The sequence below is a fragment of the Callorhinus ursinus genome, unplaced genomic scaffold (assembly GCF_003265705.2).
Source record: "Callorhinus ursinus isolate GAN/ISIS: 27379988/994484 unplaced genomic scaffold, GSC_fseal_2.0 scaffold80, whole genome shotgun sequence".
Taxonomy (NCBI): domain Eukaryota; kingdom Metazoa; phylum Chordata; class Mammalia; order Carnivora; family Otariidae; genus Callorhinus; species Callorhinus ursinus.
The window spans coordinates 523,236-540,987 of NW_027397142.1; positions in this window are offsets into that span (position 1 = coordinate 523,236).

Below are 17,752 nucleotides of genomic sequence, written 5' to 3' on the forward strand. Positions count from 1 at the left end.
ATGGGCCTTTTCCCAGGATTGCCCACAAATGGGCAGCTCCTCATACACTGGTAAAGCCTGCTGGGGAGGCACCTGCTGTCCCTGCTCTCAGCCCTCCATGGGGGATTTCACATGGGTCACACTTCTCAACTCCACACCCCGTGCAGCGGGTGATCCCCCCTAGGGTCCCCGCCACACCCCTGGATTAATCCTCCATCCTTTCTGGTCCTGCTCTGTGACTCAGGGGCTGGCCCCGAAGGCTGTACCCACAGCAGGAGCTCAGAGGGGGATTCATCTGGGTGCTCAGGACCATTGTTCCTTCAGGGAGGGCCCTCCTCCACCTCTAGCTCACTGGGCTCCACTAACAAGATTTTCCTCCTGGGGCGCCTGGCTGGCTCAGTTGGTAGAGCATGAGACTCTCAGTTTTAAGGTTGTAAGTTCAAGCCCCACGTTGGGCATGGAGCCTACTTAGATGATAGATGGATAGATAGATAAATAGATAGAATGGATAGATAGATAGATAGATAGATAGATAGATAGATAGATAGATAGATTGATTCTTCGGGGTTCTGGGGGGCTAGGAACTCAGACAAGGCAAAGAGAGGCAAGTAGTCTTTGCTTCTCAGCCAGGAAGACTGAAAAGCTGGGGGACTTGGCAGCCAGGGCTGGAATCATCTGGAGGCTTCCTCACTCACATAAGGCCTAACAGCTGAGACTGGCCGTCGGCCAGAACTCCTACACATGGCCTCTTCATCTGGTCGCTCTGCACAGGCTGGCTTGGGCTGGCGTCACAAGAGAGCACAGAAGTCCATGGTACTTGTATGATCTTGCCTTGGACGTCACATAATGTTACCTCCACCATACTCTGTCATTCGGGGCAGACAGAACCGCTCCTGCAGCTGCCTCTGCAAAGTGGATGGGGCTAAATGTTAGGGGCACACAGCCCTTACCTCCTTCAGCCACTCACTTCCCACTAAGGCCCGGGAGGGTGCAGCTAACCTGAGGAAGACTTTCTCTGTGCCTGCCTTGTGGCTGCCACGGTGAGTGTCTGGCATTATCTGCTTCTAGAGTAGGAGGGATTTTTCCCTGATAAAAGGATTTCCCGAGATCGATGAAGAGAGGCATATTAAGATAGATGAAGAACTTTCGATGCCGGGGGGATTACAGAGTCAATGAGAGGTTCAGTCTTGCAACCCAGAGAGAACTGTAAGTTCTGACTTGTCTGTAGCAGACGGTGTTAGGATGTGCCCTCTCTACGCTCCTGTAACAGAGTATACAATTACGTGCAGTGTACACGTCTCCCCTTTTTTGCTGGGAATGGTATCTTTGGTGACATTGGAATATGGCCTTTTAACGGCAATTTCAAAAATTGTTGTGGAACATTTTAATACGATGGGTGAGAAATTATAGACTCTAGATTTTGTATGTATATAAAGGATGCCTTCTTTTGTCATCTTTAATTCAACTTAAAATTAGTGGAACCTGAAACAAAAGCGATAAAAATGAGATAAAATCAATATAAATGATTCTGACATTGAGAAGCAAATGGTCACAAAAAACTTTCAGATCTTATGAAAAGCACTAATTAACTCGGGAAGGGATAAAGTTGGAATAGAAGCTATGAATAGGTTCGGGGATTGTTTGATAATCCAGTTAATGAATCATATGAACACACCGGGAAAGGATGTAACTTCCTTGCTAATTTTGACAAGAAATGAAGACATTGACAAAGAAAGATAAAACTCCTGCAACACCTCTTCAAGGAGGCTGTCCATGACACCCTGATTAATAAATGTCATTAATTCAAAGGGTTTTAACATTCGTCCCGGAGCAAAAAAAAATAACTTGAAATGCCCTGCAACCTTCAAACTCTTATGTGAAACTTGATAGAGATTTCCTCAAATGTGAAAAAAAAAAATCCTTAACATTTATGGTAATGATTACCAGGAATGCATTGTAAAATTGTATTGCTTGGGTTCCAATTAGGAAACGGAAAGCACCTAGCAATTTGAACAAGAAAGGTTTAACGTAAGGAATTAATTTGAACAGGGGATTGGGGTAATAAGGGATTGGCGAGAAAGAAATAAAGAGGATTCAGACCAGTGAGTGGCCATCGCCGTGGGGCAGACGGGGCATCCACGAAGAGGTCCCTCTGCAGGGCTGAGATCCAGACCCTATTGGAGAGAGCGTGGCTCAGTGCATGGCAGAGAAGTCACTGCGGTGCCAGGTCGGCTGCACTTGCTGGAACCCTCCCCCCTGGGGTGACAAATGACCATCCATAGGGAGGTGTCATATCTCAGAACTTGCCCCAAAGCCACAGGAGAAAATGAGGGGAGGCTGGTCATGCCCCACCCTCCAAAGCTGCCCCAGGGGATGCCAAGGGAAGCTCCTGGCTGCTGGGAATTGTTGAAGCTAGGTGCTGCAGACGCCACACCCGCCACACCCGCCACACAAGCTGCAGAAGCCGCTGGTCAGGACCAGGTGCTGGAGGATCCGGCCAAGAGCAGCGCGCCCCAAGCGGGAAGAGAAAGCCTTCTCCTCCGGCGGCCCTCCGGCGCCCTCTGCTGACAAAGCTTCACACAGCAGTCGGCAAACAATATTTTCCAGGGTCCACGTAATCACCAGAAAGCAGGCGGCCAAGGGATGTTAGGAGCTGAGACGCAGTCACTCGATAACTGGCACAGAAGCTGCAGGAAACTTTTCTAGATTAACAAATCACTAACTTTGTATCCACCGTGCTAGAGGAAAGGCTATCTTCCCAATTTCTCTGATCAGATTTTGTCAGTGAAGAGCTAGTCAAACCACTTAGAGCCAAAAACTATAAGAAAAAATATTATAGAGATGTAGCAGATAGTTAAGGAGGATATTTTATTTTTCTGGATTTTATGTTTTGGGGTATCTTTCAACTTTGAAAAATTGGTAACGTTATTTTTCTCATTCTAAGCCATATTTACTTTCATTCCTAATACCGTAGTTGTGATCATGGTGTTGTTTTTCATAAAGGGACTTCCCAAATTCTGTTAGTTTCAGGGCCCCCCAAACTGGATCTGCCCCTGCCCATGGGAGATCTTCCCTTCAAGCTTTTTATAAATGTTGCTCATCCAGAAAAGCTTCCGTGTGCAGAAACTTCTTTGACTACCTCAGGCTACACAGATACTTGGCCCCTTCGTATACTGGTTGTGGCCCTAAAGGGGGACTACTCTACACGCAGCGCTTCTGAAACCAGATGTGTGGGTTTTCCTCACCAAGCAATTCTCCAGTTCTCTGTGACCCCCGCTGGGCGTCCTACAATTCAATCCAGTCCTGACACTACCTATGCCTGGGTAGAGCATCACATCCCCCAGGGGAAGGGCTAGGTCCCGCAAGACTGCACCCACCACGCTGCAGATGCCAATCACAAGTCCACGTTGGCACACGCGCTCCTGACCCACTGGCTTTCAATCAGAGGTTCCTACCACCCCTCCCTCAGGTTGGATAATTTGGTAGAATGGGTCAGAGAACTTGGGGAAGGAGATTACTTATTAGATTGTCAGTTTATGGGGCACCTGACTGGCTTGGTTGGTTGAGTGTCTGCCTTTGGCTCAGGTTGTGGTCCCAGAGTCCTGGGATCAAGCCCCACATCGAGCTCCCTGCTTTCTCTCACTCTCTCTCTCTCAAATAAATAAATAAAATCTTTTTTAAAAAAATTACCAGTTTGTTGAAAAGGGATACAAGTCCGGACCAGCCAGATTGAAGAGATGGGTGGGGCCAGGCTTGGGGAAGGGGCACTGAGCTTCCATGTCCTCCCCACCCCCACCCACCCCCACCCTGGCATCGCCACATGGTCAACAACCCAGAGGCTCTCTGAACACCTTCAATTAGAGTTTGTTGATTTTTGTTTTAAATGGAGGCCTCATGTCATAGGCTCAGTGGATGAAATTATTGGCCATTAATGACTAACCCAACTTCCAACACTTTTCCCCTCCCTCCTGGAGCGGTGGAGGGGAGGGGTGCTGAAAAACCAACCCTCTAATCAGGGAGGTTGGTTTCCCCTGGCAACCAGCCTCCATGCTGAGGTTTATCCTGGAGCCCCCAGCCCCAGCCATCTCCTTCACATCTAAAAAGACACTTGTCACTTCAGAGATTCCAAGCGTTTGGAAGTCACATACCAGGAAGTGGGACAGAGACCAAATATATATTGCTCATTATGTCAAAGGCACTTTTTTATCTCTGTGTTCATTGGGCACCTAGCCCACGCCACTGTCTATTTTTATTTAACTAAAATTTCTTTCTAGCTTCACACAAATGTGTCTTCTTTTCCTGGAATGTGCCGAGAATTCTCTATCTCCTTCACAGCCATGGTCACCTCCTACTTTGGACCATCGTTTGGATTGTAAACCTCTAGAGGGAAGAGGTCATGTTATTTATATATTTGAACTTGAACACCTAGCAGCATTCCATAAATGTTGACTACATGAATTAAGATAGATCTCCTGTCTCCTTGACTAGATTATAAGCTCCTTGAGGACAGAACAAGGGTTAAAGCTGAGGGAACTCAGGGAGGTCATCCCTCAGGGAACGGGGAGAAATGAAGCCGGTAATGGCATGTCCTCAAGACCCTGAGGGGCAAGGCCACATGGGTGTCACCTTTAAGTTTAGTGCTCTTTCTCCCCTTTGTGTGTGTGTGTGTGTGTGTGTGTGTGTGTGAGATGGGGTAGGAGGGCAGAGAGGGAGTGAGAAGTAAGAGTCTGTCCCCCTGGGCCCTGGTGGCTGAGACAAGCATCTGCCCTTCTCCCCATTCTTGGCACAGGTAAGTGTGTTGGGAGGAGAACCCCAAGAGTCTGCTCTTTAAAAATGGGAGTGGGGGCCTCTGGCTGGCTCAGTTGACGGAGCATGTGACTCTTGATCTCAGGGTTGGGAGTTTGAGCCTCATGTTGGGTATAGATATTACTTAAAAAAAATAAAATCTTTTCAAAACTGAAAATGAAAAATAAAGATGAGAGTGGTTGGGGACATGTGATCAAAGCCTTCCAAAATTCCTGACAATCTCAGCAGCAGTTTGGGGCCTAGGTCCTAGCAATAGTCTAAAAGGGGGAATTGATGGTTCAAGAGTACAAACTTAAAAAAAGTAATATTCTTCTTTTTCCCTCAAATTGTTGTACCAATTTATGGCCTCATTAACAAAGTAGGAAGATGTATATTTCTCAGATGCCCCAACCTTGTCAACCTTGGATATTATCAAACCTACGCCAGTATAATAGCAAGCTAATGGTTTCTCATTGTGGTTAATTTGTGTTCCTTTAATTACTGGAGGGGTTGAACATCTTTTTGTTTGTGGGTCAAGAAGACATATAAATGGTCAACAGACACATGAAAAAATGCTGAACATCACTAGGCATCAAGGAAATACAAATTAAAAAAAAACCCACAATGAGATACCACCTCACACCCGTCAGAATGGCTAAAATGAACAAATCAGGGAACGACAGATGTTGGCAGGGATGTGGAGAAAGGGGAACCCTCCTACACTGTTGGTGGGAATGCAAGCTGGTGCAGCCACTCTGGAAAACAGTATGGAGGTTCCTCAAACAGTTGAAATTAGAGCTACCGTTCGATCCAGCAATTGCACTACTGGGTATTTACCACAAAGATACAAATGTAAGGATCCGAAGGGGTACGTGCACCCCGATGTTTATAGCAGCAATGTTCACAATAGCCAAACTGTGGAAAGAGCCAAGATGTCCATAGACAGATGAATGGATAAAGAAGATGTGGCATATATATATATATATATATATATATATATGTATATATATATATATAAGATGGAATACTACTCAGCCATCAAAAAGAATGAAATCTTGCCATTTACAACAATGTGGGTGGAATTAGAAGGTATGCTAAATGAAATAAGTCAATCAGAGGAAGCCAATTATCATATGATTTCACTCGTGGAATTTAAGAAACAAAACAGAGGATCATAGAGGAAGGAGGGAAAAATAGAATAAGATGAACTCAGAGAGGGAGACAAACCATAAGAGACTCTTAACTAGGGTGCCTCTGTGCCTCAGTCAGTTAAACATCTGCCTTCGGCCCAGGTCATGATCCCAGGGTCCTGGGATCGAGTCCCACATTGGGCTCCTTGCTTAGCGGGGAGTCTGCTTCTCCCTCTGCCTCTGCCTTCCCCCCTGCTTGTGCATGCACGCGCTCGCTCTCTCTCTCTCTCTCTCTCATGCTATCTCTCAAATAAATAAATAAAATCTTTTTTTAAAAAAAAAGGAGACTCTGGTTTTTAAAGATTTTATTTATTTATTTGCCAGAGAGAGAGCACAAACACGGGGAGTGGCAGGCACCCAAAAGGAGTCTCTTAACTCTAGGGAACAAACTGAGGGTTGCTGGAGGGGAGGTGGGTGGGGAGATAGGGTAACTGGGTGATGGGCATTAAGGAGGGCACGTGATGTAATCAGCACTGGGTATTATATAAGATGGATGAATCACTGAACTCTACCTCTGAAACTAGTAATACACTATATGTTAATTAACTGAATTTAAATAAAATTAAATTAAATTTAAAAAATAAATGTTTTGGGTCATTTTACTTTCGGGAGGTAAACTCCTATGGTTGTTTGTTATTGCTGATGTTTAATAACAAAAATTCAATGGAGTAAATTTTAAAGATCTAGTTGGTTTTATTAACCGATTCACGAACCAGGCAGCCCCCTGTCTAGCAAGGAGACGGAGAATACCAAAGGGCTACAGAAAGGGACAGAGCTTTAAAGATAGAGAGGGAGGGGCGCCTGGGTGGCTCAGCCGGGCTCCCTGCTCGGCGGGAAGCCTGCCTCTCCCTCTCCCACTCCCCCTGCTTGTGTTCCTGCTCTCACTAATTCTCTCTCTGTCAAATAAATAAATAAAATCTTAAAAAAAAAAATAAAGGTAGAGAGGGAGTGGAAAAAAAGAAATCATTAGCGAAGAATCCATTGTTTTAGGCAAGGTGGAGGGGAGTGGGGGGTCTACCCTAGTGCCGACCAGGAAATTCCCATGTTGACTGGTTAAAGGTCACATTTCTGGGGGGTTGAAACCGCAGTTAGGTTAGGTATTAAGTCTTGGTTTACTGACTTGGGGCCTTAACCTACGCCACCTTACTTTGGGCCTGTATTTTTCTTTCTCTTTTTTCTTTTTAATTTATTTATTTTTAAAAGATTTTATTTATTTATTGACACAGAGAGAGAGAGCACAAGCAGGGGGAGAGGCAGAGGCAGAGGGAGAAGCAGGCTCCTCACTGAGCAGGGAGCCTGACGCGGGACTCGATCCCAGGACCCTGGGATCGTGATCTAAGCTGAAAGCAGACACTTAACCAACTGAGCCACCCAGGCGCCCCTTCTTTTTAACACTGGATTCTTTTTTTTTTTATTATTTAAAAAAGCTTCTTCTTTTTTAAAGATTTATTTATTTATTTATTTATTTTAGAGAGTGGGGGAGGGGCAGAGGGAGAGGGAGAGAGGGTCGTACGCGGACTCTGCACTGAGCGCAGAGCCCAACTCTGGGCTCCACCTCACGACCTGAGTGGAGATCAAGAGTCGGCTGCCCGACAAACTGAGCCACCCAGGCGCCCCTCTTCAAGCTTTTCAAAAGAGAGAAGTAGAGGGCAGAGTCTACTAGTGGAGGGCAGCCTGCCTGTAGATCATGGAGTATCATGCTTGCACATAGTAGGTACTCAATAAACATGTGTCAGATTAATGAACGATCATCAAGGATCCTGCTTGGTGAGGTGTGCGGGGACCATTCTGTCCTGTTCTTTCCAGGGGCGTGAAACCTCTCCCTGCTCTTGCGGGGAAGGGAGCCAAGGCGGAGATAGGACACAATGGCTCAATATGAACAGGTGTCCTAATCCTATCCCACTCAAGTTTTGTAGAGATGGTTCCAGAGAATACACCAGAAGGGTGTGGCTCGTAGAACCTGGCACTTCTAGAGCCTGCTAGATACTTCTCTCGAGCTGCGAGCTAACACAAATTCCGAATCTCACCACGAGAGGGAGCCCTAAACTAAGGATGATGCTGAAGTTCGGCCACGTGACGGCTTCAAAGTTACCCCTCGCAAATTTCGATTTTCCACTTAAATGTTTCCTCACAAGTTTAAATGGCTGCAGGAGATGCAACTCCCCGCCTAGTGTTGTTGTACATATACTTTTTAAAAAAGATTTTATTTATTTGACAGACACAGCGAGAGAGGGAACACAAGCAGGCAGAGGGAGAAGGAGAAGCAGGCTTCCCGCTGAGCAGGGAGCCCGATGCGGGGCTCAATCCCAGGACCCTGGGATCATGACCTGAGCCGAAGGCAGATGCTTAACGACTGAGCCACCCACGCGCCCCTGTTATACATATTTTTTAAAATAAAACTATTATGTGACTCTTGGCTATGTGTTCAGTGATATCTAAATACCATACAATTTGATACCCACCATTTAAAAATACATAAAGTTCTCTTTTAACTTCCTTTTTCTTCATAAACTTATCTTTCCATTCACTTCCCTCATCTGATTTTATCATAGTAGAATATATATTGCTTTTGGAAGTCTTTTATGGATTGTCCCTATCATACTTCTCAGCAACAAAAATATAAATGAAGGGCTCCCTGCTCGGCGGGAAGCCTGTTTCTCCCTCTCCCACTCCCCCTGCTTGTGTTCCCTTTCTTGCTGTCTCTCTCTGTCAAATAAATAAGTAAAATCTTTAATATATATATATCAATTAAAATTTAAAGAAATTTTATATCCTATGATCATGAGTCTCTATGCACTGAAAAGTGTTTTCTGGTTAGGGTTATCATTGCCATTATTAGTAAATGTATATCTCATTAAATCAACATAAATATGTTGCAAATTTTGATAATTGTTAAACATAAAAAGTCAATTTTCATTGGAAATGCCTCCCTTAATGAGGTGAACGAGGTTGTTTTTACTTTCCAATCTGCCAGAGTAAGACACATTGCTGACCAAATACACTCCGGTATCCACTGCTTAGAATGGATTTTGGGCTCTACAGCCAAGAACACCTGCGTGAGAGTGGTCAACGTTGAGATGCTGATCAAAGCCTGGATGAAAGCCTCTGAGCTATGTCCTCTGAGGGCATGAATTTGGTTATTGTCTACTTGTGAAAGCACATTACAACAAAATTTCCAGGTAGGTAAAACTTGACCTGTTCCTTCATCCTGCATCTAGGTAATCATCAGTCACTGTAAATTACCTTCCCTTATAAGCTTTTGCATCCATTTCTTCCTCTCCACTACACTACCGGGTTGTTTTGTTTTGTTTTGTTTTGTTTTGTGTTTTGTTTTGAGAGAGAGAGAGAGAGAGAGTGCACAGGGAGGCAGGTGGGTGAGGGAGGAGGGGCAGAGAAAGAATCTTCAAGCAGACTCTCCACTGAGCAGGGAACCCCACATGGGGCTCAGATCTCACGACCGAGATCATGACCTGGGCCAAAAAATCAAGGGTGGGCCGCTTAACCGACTGAGCCACCCAGGTGCCCCTCCATCAACTACCGTAGCCAGGTCTGTATCTCTCTCTACCTGAGCCGTGGTAGTGACGTCCAGGCCCCCCTATAGTCCTTCCTGCACATGGTTATCAGATTGGCCTTACTTATGCCTCTTCCACCCTGCTACTCTTTTGCAAACAAAACAAAACAAACTTTCTGATCTCTTAGGATATGAAGTCTAGACTTCTGTGGCTGTTATTCAGTGCTCCCTGGGATGTCCCTCTCTGCCCTCTTGAACACCACTGGGCCTATTCTCATCCAGCATCCTCTCCCAGTCTGGCGGGCCTCTCCCGCCTCGCTTACCTCCCATGTTGCAGTCTCTTTGAACCAAGGGGCAGTCCCTTTCGGTTAGGTCCTCTCCAGGAGAGGTGGTCCCTTCCGGTCTGCCACTGTCTTCATATCATGGGAAGGGCATATGCGGTGGCTAGCAGAGACAATACGTATTTCTGCACTCATGCAATGTGCCAGAAATAGATTCATCTTGAAATTTATGGAGTAATCAGAGATGGAAATTTCAAGTAAGTCTTCCTAGGGAATTATTATATATTAATAATGTTGACTAAGCATCTGCTGTGTTCATCACTGTGCTAGGCATTGGTGGAAGAAATAGAAATTTAAGATATAGTCTGTTTTCCCTCAAAGAGCTGATAATTTACTTGGGGAGACAAGAATTCTACACATTAAGATAGCAAATAAAACAGTATAGAATCAAGGAACGCCTGAGTGGCTCAGTTGGTTGAACGTCCGACTCTTGATTTGGGTTCCGGTGGTGATCTCAGGGCTGTGGGATCGAGCCCCACAGGGGGCTGTGTGCTCAGTGGGGAGTCTGCTTGAGATTCTTTCTCTCCCTCTCCCTCTGCCCCTCGCCCTGCTCATGCTTTCACTCTCTCTCTCTCTCTCTCTCTCTCTCAAATAAATAAAATAAAATCTTTTTAAAAATCAGATAGAATCCACATAGTCATTATAAAGTTTTGAAAATAAAAAGTCCTAAAAAGTTGTATCAAATTAAATGCAAAATGAACCTGTTATCATCTTACAAATTCTTTTCCTATGTTTTCCCTTTTTAATTTTTAAAACTAGAAGTAATACATACTTGTCAAAATGAAAAGTTTTGAAGTATACAGAGTAAAAGTGTAAGTCCCTATTCACCCCCTTCTCGATCCTTCTTGGTGAATACCCTTCTAGATTCAATGGTCTTAGAGATAAATATACGTGTGTTTGTAAGCGCACATACACACTTACACGGTATATTTAACAGCAGTGTCATAGACATATTGTTCTGCAACTTGTTTCTTACAGTTTTGTACCTTCCCCTGTCCTACATGCCTGCAAATCTACTCTGTCCTTTCTAGTGGCTGCTGTCGTGTTCCACAGTAAGAACATCCTCTCGTTTATTTCTCCTTGCCCTCTATTGATGAACATTTGGCTTAGTTTTAATGTTTTCTTATTAGAGTCACACTCTATTCAAAATTGTGCAAATTCATTCATATGTATTCTGCAAACAGTAAAAACAAACACAGGAAAAATGAAGCAATAAAAACAATGAGTAAGCATTTGTCATTAAGAAAGTAAGCTCTCCTTTTTCCACCTCTACGTCTCTCCTCTTCTCCCCCTCCTTCCCTCGGAAAAGGTAAATTAAAAAAAATTATAATATCTAGGGGTGCTTGGGTGGCTAAGTCGGCTAAGCATCTCTCTTCGGCTAGGGTCATGATTCCGGGGTCCTGAGATGAACCCTACAATGTTCCACAGGGAGGCTGCTTCTCCCTCTCCCTCCGCCCTTGCTCATGCTTTCTTGCTATCTCTCTCTCTCTCTCAAGTAAATAAATAAAATCTTTAAAAATAATTATAATATCTCATTCTGTTGGAAGAGATAAAGTTACCAGTAAGTATAGGAAGTCTAGATTTGTACCTTTGATGTAGTAATCTATGGAAATATCACTGAACAAAACAGAACTAACAACCACAGCAAAACACCCTTAGGAAAAGCTTCACATCAGAGATGACCTTCATCATTACAAATAATGAATAATTGGAAACAACCTTGTGACTAGTCCTCCCCGATCAATATCTATTTCTGTCTCTCACATTGTAATGAATTCCCCACTTAGGTTGGCACAGGGCTATCCAGATTGATTTCTACATTTCCCAGCCTCCTTTGCACCTCTGTGACCATGTGACCAAGTGCTGGCCAATGGAGATGTAAGGTGTGAAGCACGTGACTTCTGACTGAGTTTCCCCACCCCCTTCGCCTTTTCCCTTCTCTCTGCCTAGAATGTGGATGTGCTAAGGAGCCACCAGGCACTCTGCAGAGGAGGGAAGCTCCCTACAGATGGCAGAGCAATGAGATGGAAAGAGTCTGTTTCGCTGCACCTTGGGGCCACCATTGCAGCCCTGGGCTGTTAGACAAGCAAACAAAATTTCCAATTTCCCTTTGTTACTTTGAGTCTGTTCCGGCAGGCAAGTCTGTATTGTAACTAACACAAATGCAAATGACCAACAATAGGAGATGATGGGCTGGTCTGTTGTATTTCTACTTGGTGAGATATTAGGTAGCTATTGAAATTATACTTATGAAGGTATGAAATAAGAATAAAAACTCTTCAGATATATTTATTTTTTGAAGTATGATTAAAATTGCATATATGGGATTTTTTATATATGTAAGAAAATCTCTTACTAAGAAAAATATACTGGAACATTTTACATGGAAATGTTAATAATGGTTATAGTTTAGATAACGAAACATTGAGAGATTTATATTTATCTTCTCACTTTATCATTTAATTTTTTTTAAAGATTTTATTTATTTATTTGACAGTGAGAGAGGGAACACAAGCAGGGGGAGTAGGAGAGGGAGAAGCCCTCCCTCGATGCGGGGCTCGATCCCAGGACCCCGGGATCATGACCTGAGCTGAAGGCAGCCACTTAACCAACGGACCCACCCAGGCGCCCCTATCATTTAATATTTTTTTAATAATTAAAAAATAAGGGGCACTGGGTGGCTCCCTCAGTTAAGCGTCTGCCTTTAGCTCAAGTCATGATCTCAGAATCCTGGGATTGAGCCCAGCCCAGCAGGGAGTCCGCTTCTCCCTCTGCCCCTCTCCCTGTGTTAAAGATTTTATTGAACTCATGAGGGAACAAAGCGGATGTGATAACCAGCTCAAAAGAGGAGCCAAGGGGCCCTTGGTTGCATCAGTCGGTTAAGAAACCAACTCTTGATTTTTGGCCTAGGTCATGATCTCAGGGTCATGGGATTGAGCCCTGAGTCCATATTGGACTCCGACGTGGACTTGGGGCTCAGTGGAGAGTCTGCTTCAGGATTCTCTCTCTCCCTCTGCCCCCCCCACCCCGTGCTTGCTCTCTCTCTCTCTCAAAATAAATAAATCTTTAAAAAAAAATAGAAAATACACCTGTTGAATTAGACAGTCCCCGAAGTTTTAGGCAATAGTTTTTCTTTTTTTTTTTAGAAAATAAGGATGGTGGAGATTTCCGATTTTCCTTTTTTTTTTTTTAAGATTTATTTATTTTAGAGAGGGAGAGAGCGCACAAGCAGGGGGAGGGGCAGAGGGAGAGAGAGAATCTCAAGTCGACTCTCAGCTGAGCGTGGAGCCCGATGTGGGGCTCCATCTCTCCACTCTGAGATCATGACCTGAGCCAATGATTTTACCTTTTTAGCTGTCATGCATACTATGTGATTTGTCATTATTTTCTGGAATCAAGGAAAGAAACAAAATAAAGTAGGGCACCTGGGTGGCTCAGTTGGTTAAGCGACTGCCTTCAGCTCAGGTCATGATCCTGGAGTCCCGGGATTGAGTCCCACATCAGGCTCCATGCTCAGCGGGGAGTCAGCTTCTCCCTCTGACCCTCTTCCCTCTCGTGCTCTCTATCTCTCATTCTCTCTCTCTCAAATAAATAAATAAAATCTTAAAAAAAAAAGGAAACAAAGTAGTTTAGCATTCCACAGAAGGTTCTTAAACCATAAGCCTAGGGCAATGACTAGCTACTTTCTTGCCACTGTGTTCACCTTAGTTTTCATTCACCCTTGGACTTAAAATCACAAAACTAATATTGTCCATCAAATTCTTTTTAACATTGAAAATAGTTTAAATAATAAAACAGAGATTATTCTGAACTTAGTTCAATAGTATGAATACCAGGGCAACTGGGTGGCTCAGTCGGTTGAGTGCCTGCCCTCGGCTCAGGTTATGATCCCAGGGTTCTGGGATAGAGCCCCACATGGGGCTCTCTGCTCAGCAGGGAATCTGCTTCTCCCTCTCCCTCTGCCTGCCGCTCCCTCTGCTTCTGCTCTCTTGCTCTCTCTCTCTGCCAAATAAATAAATAAATAAATAAATAAATAAATAAATAAAATCTTTTTAAAAAAATAGTATGAATACCATGGTTTAATTTACTTTACCACCTCTGCCCTTATTTCTTTTCTTTTTAGAGTTGGAACATCACCAACCCACCTCTTGGGACACAGATGAACAGAGGTACCTGGGCTAAATATCTGGGAGCAGAACATGCTGGAGATTCGAAACCAGGACACAGAACTTGAGATCTGCATGCCTTCAGAGGTATTCTACCTGAGTCAGGTGAGCAGCCGAGCCCAAGGGACAGAGGGAGAGAGAGAATCTTGAAGCAGACTCCCCACTGAGCGCAGAGCCCAACTTGGATGGAGGCCTCAATCCCACGACCCAATCTCTCAGTGTCTGAGATCTAACCCCCCAGCCCATGTTTCCTGGGAATCAGAGAAACTCTCATATCTGATATTTTCAAAATTTCTTTCAGCCTTTATTACCTTCCCGGGGGATTGAAATTAAGTATTCCCAATCAGGGGGGAACAAATCTCCCTCACTACCTGCTTGGTTACTCTGTCCTTCCGTGTTCTTCTCATGGAGCTAAGACGCTAAATAAAATGACCACGTCTCCAAATAAGGTTATCAGTGATTGAAAACCTACCAGACTGAAAGTGTGAGTCATCATTCAAATTCCCTGAAAATTCCAGTTTATAACCACTTCCCCCAAATTCCCATGTATAAATAGAAAAATCAAGAATGAACTGGTTTTCTTTTTAAATCCACTTCTTCATCTCTAAAAAATTAGTTTATTGCACAACTTCACGCAACACATGTATGTTGTTCTGATCAAAGCAATTCTAAATAAAGCTGACCTGCTGAAACTTCCTGTTACTTTTCTAGCAAGAGCTGTTAACATTCAGCATGAAATTTCACTGTCACGTAAAGGATGTTTAAGGATTTTCTGATTCAACTCCAGCAGAAGTGGTTTGAGTCCTTGTTACTACGAAACCCATAGCAACAAAAACAAAAAGACAAATTGAGGAAGAATTCTTCATCTTATGAAATTGCAGTCGAAGCCACTAAATGTCAGCATTAGGAATAACAGAAAGGAGGCTGGTTAATAAAATACAGCAAGAATGATAAAATTTGAATTACTGGGTCAAAGACAATATGCATTTTGATTTTGATAGTTACTGCCATATTGCCCTTGTAGGAGACATGCCAATTTCACCTCCCTGGGGTAACTAAGGAGAGTGTCTATTTCCACACAGCCTTACCTTCACCGGCTGTCACATTTTTTTTTCCAATCTGATAGGCACAAGGTGGTATCTTGTTGTAGATTGTTTTTGTTTTTGTTTTTAGAGAGGGAGAGAGAGGGAGAGAGGCAGAGGGACAGGGTGAGAGATTCTTAAGCAGGCTCCATGCCCAGCATGGAACCTGATGAGGGGCTCAATCTCATAACCCTGAGATCATGACTTAAGCCCAAATCTAGGTGGTTGCTTAACCAACTGAGCCACCCAGGTGCCCCATGTGTAGTTTTAATTTATATTTATCTCATTTTGAGTGAGGTTACATAATCTGTCATATGTTTGTAAACCATTTGTATTTCCTCTTCAGGGAACCATATTTTCAGAGCCTTTGCCCAGTTGTCTATTTTGGTCCTTTTCCTATTGAATTGTAAGAGCCCTTTATATACCAAAGAGATTTGTCTTTGATGTGACTTGCCAGTACTCCTCCCCGCCCCCCCATTTTGCCATTAGTCTTTTGACAAAGCAGCTGATTTGGCTCAACGTAAAGAACTTTAATCTCGAAGATTTTCTAAGTATTTGTGTGCCCCAAGGAGGCTATTGAGATAGAAGACTCTTATTTGGACAGACACAGAAATCCACCAGCTTGGCATGCACTGGTGGGCCCATGGGCAATGCTTCCAAGCCAAGAGATGAGAAAAAGGGGACTGAAATTGCCCTGTATAGTGTGTACAGCGTCCTCTCCATCGTGGGCGGGAACACTGGCAGACAGAGCACCTTTGGGAACATGTCTCTCCTCCTTAAAATGGATTTAGGTACACATTCCACCTAAGGCCTCCCACCGGAGAACGGAAGGGCGCCAGGAGGAGGGGTCCTGCCTCACCTCTCCTGATGGGGGGGCCCAGGGGTGTGCAGAGCCCCTTTCAGATGGTCTGTGCCAAGGCCCCCTGGTGTTATTCTAGATCCAATACATCATTTTTGGAAATGTATGGCTGGGGCTAATCCCGTCCTGGGGGTTGTCCTGGTGTAGTTGATGTAGCTTTTGAATGTTGGTGGTGGTGGGGTCTGGAGTCGACGGCCAAGAAAGAATTCTTGAGATGTCTTCAGTGCAAAATGTTGGCTTTATTAAAGCACGGGGACAAGACCCATGGGCAGAAGGAGGTGCTGCCATTGCTCCTTGCTGCCCCAGGATTACGAGGAGCAAGTGATTTTATACCTTGGGGTTGGGAGAAGTCAAGAAGTTCTTTTTTTTTTTTAAGATTTTTTTAAAAAGATTTTATTTACTTATTTGACAGAGAGAGACACAGCGAGAGAGGGAACACAAGCAGGGGGAGTGGGAGAGGGAGAAGCAGGCTTCCCGCTGAGCAGGGAGCCCGATGCGGGGCTCGATCCCAGGACCCTGGGATCATGACCTGAGCCAAAGGCAGACGCTTAACGACTGAGCCACCCAAGATTTTATTTATCTATTTGACAGAGAGAGACACAGGGAGAGAGGGAACACAAGCAGGGGGAGTGGGAGAGGGAGAAGCAGGCTTCCCGCCAAGCAGAGAGCCTGATGTGGGGTTTGATCCCAGGACCCTGGGATCATGACCCGAGCTGAAGGCAGACACCCAGCGACTGAGCCACCCAGGCGCCCCAGAAGTCAAGAAATTCTTAAAGGAGTTTCATATGTTAAAGAAGACTTTCAGGATCCTGGAGGAATGTTATCATCTGCCTGTCTCAAACATTTGAGGTTGGGCTGCAGGTTATAAAGAGATTTAATTTTATTTACATTCCCTCTGCCTTTGTTTCCCACATCCTAGTGAGAAGGGCAGACAGATTCTCACACAAGATTTTAGCCACCATGGCTCGGTGAACAGGGTTATTATTATGCCCGTTGAGAGAGAGTTAAGCAGCTTGCCCAGGTACCCCCAGGCACTTGTTGGAGCTGGCTGCCAGCTAGCATGACCTAGGTAAACTCTCAAGCCCCACCCCATCACAATGCTAGAGCAGGCCCAAGGATGGTTTCGGGATTCGGAAAGGATGGGCCAACAGCCTCATCCCAGCAAACTTTCTGAGGTCTGAGATGGACATCTTCTTTCTTCCATTTCCCGTCCGCCTCTCTCAAAGCTCTTCCAGAACCTGTGCTCAACCACCTGGGTTCTACCAACGTTCCCAGAGCATTTCACAAGTGGCCCTTAATTTTTATGCACACTTGTCTTATTTTCTCACCTAGACATACGGACAGAGCCCAGGCATAGATTTATTTGCATTTACCGCAGCGCTGGACAGAGCGCTTTGGGAGTAGGCGGCTCTCCACAGACCTTGGGGGTGGTAGTGCGATGGATACCTGGTTAGCACGGCCAGCGACGCGGGAAAGAAGCGCCAGGGCGAGGAGCAGGGAAGTTCGGGTGAAGCAACCTAATTTCACCGTGAGGGGAGGCCGGATGGAGAGCGGGAGGAAAATCAGACGTTTAGATTTTTTTTTTTTTTTTTTTTTTTGCGAGAGAGAGAATGAGAGACAGAGAGCATGAGAGGGAGGAGGGTCAGAGGGAGAAGCAGACTCCCTGCTGAGCAGGGAGCCCAATGTGGGACTCGATCCCGGGACTCCAGGATCATGACCTGAGCCGAAGGCAGTTGCTTAACCAACTGAGCCACCCAGGCGCCCGGAAAATTGGACGTTTAGGGGGACAGCCCGCCCTCCGGGGGAAAGAGTTCTTCCTGCAAGGTCCACTGGTCTTTT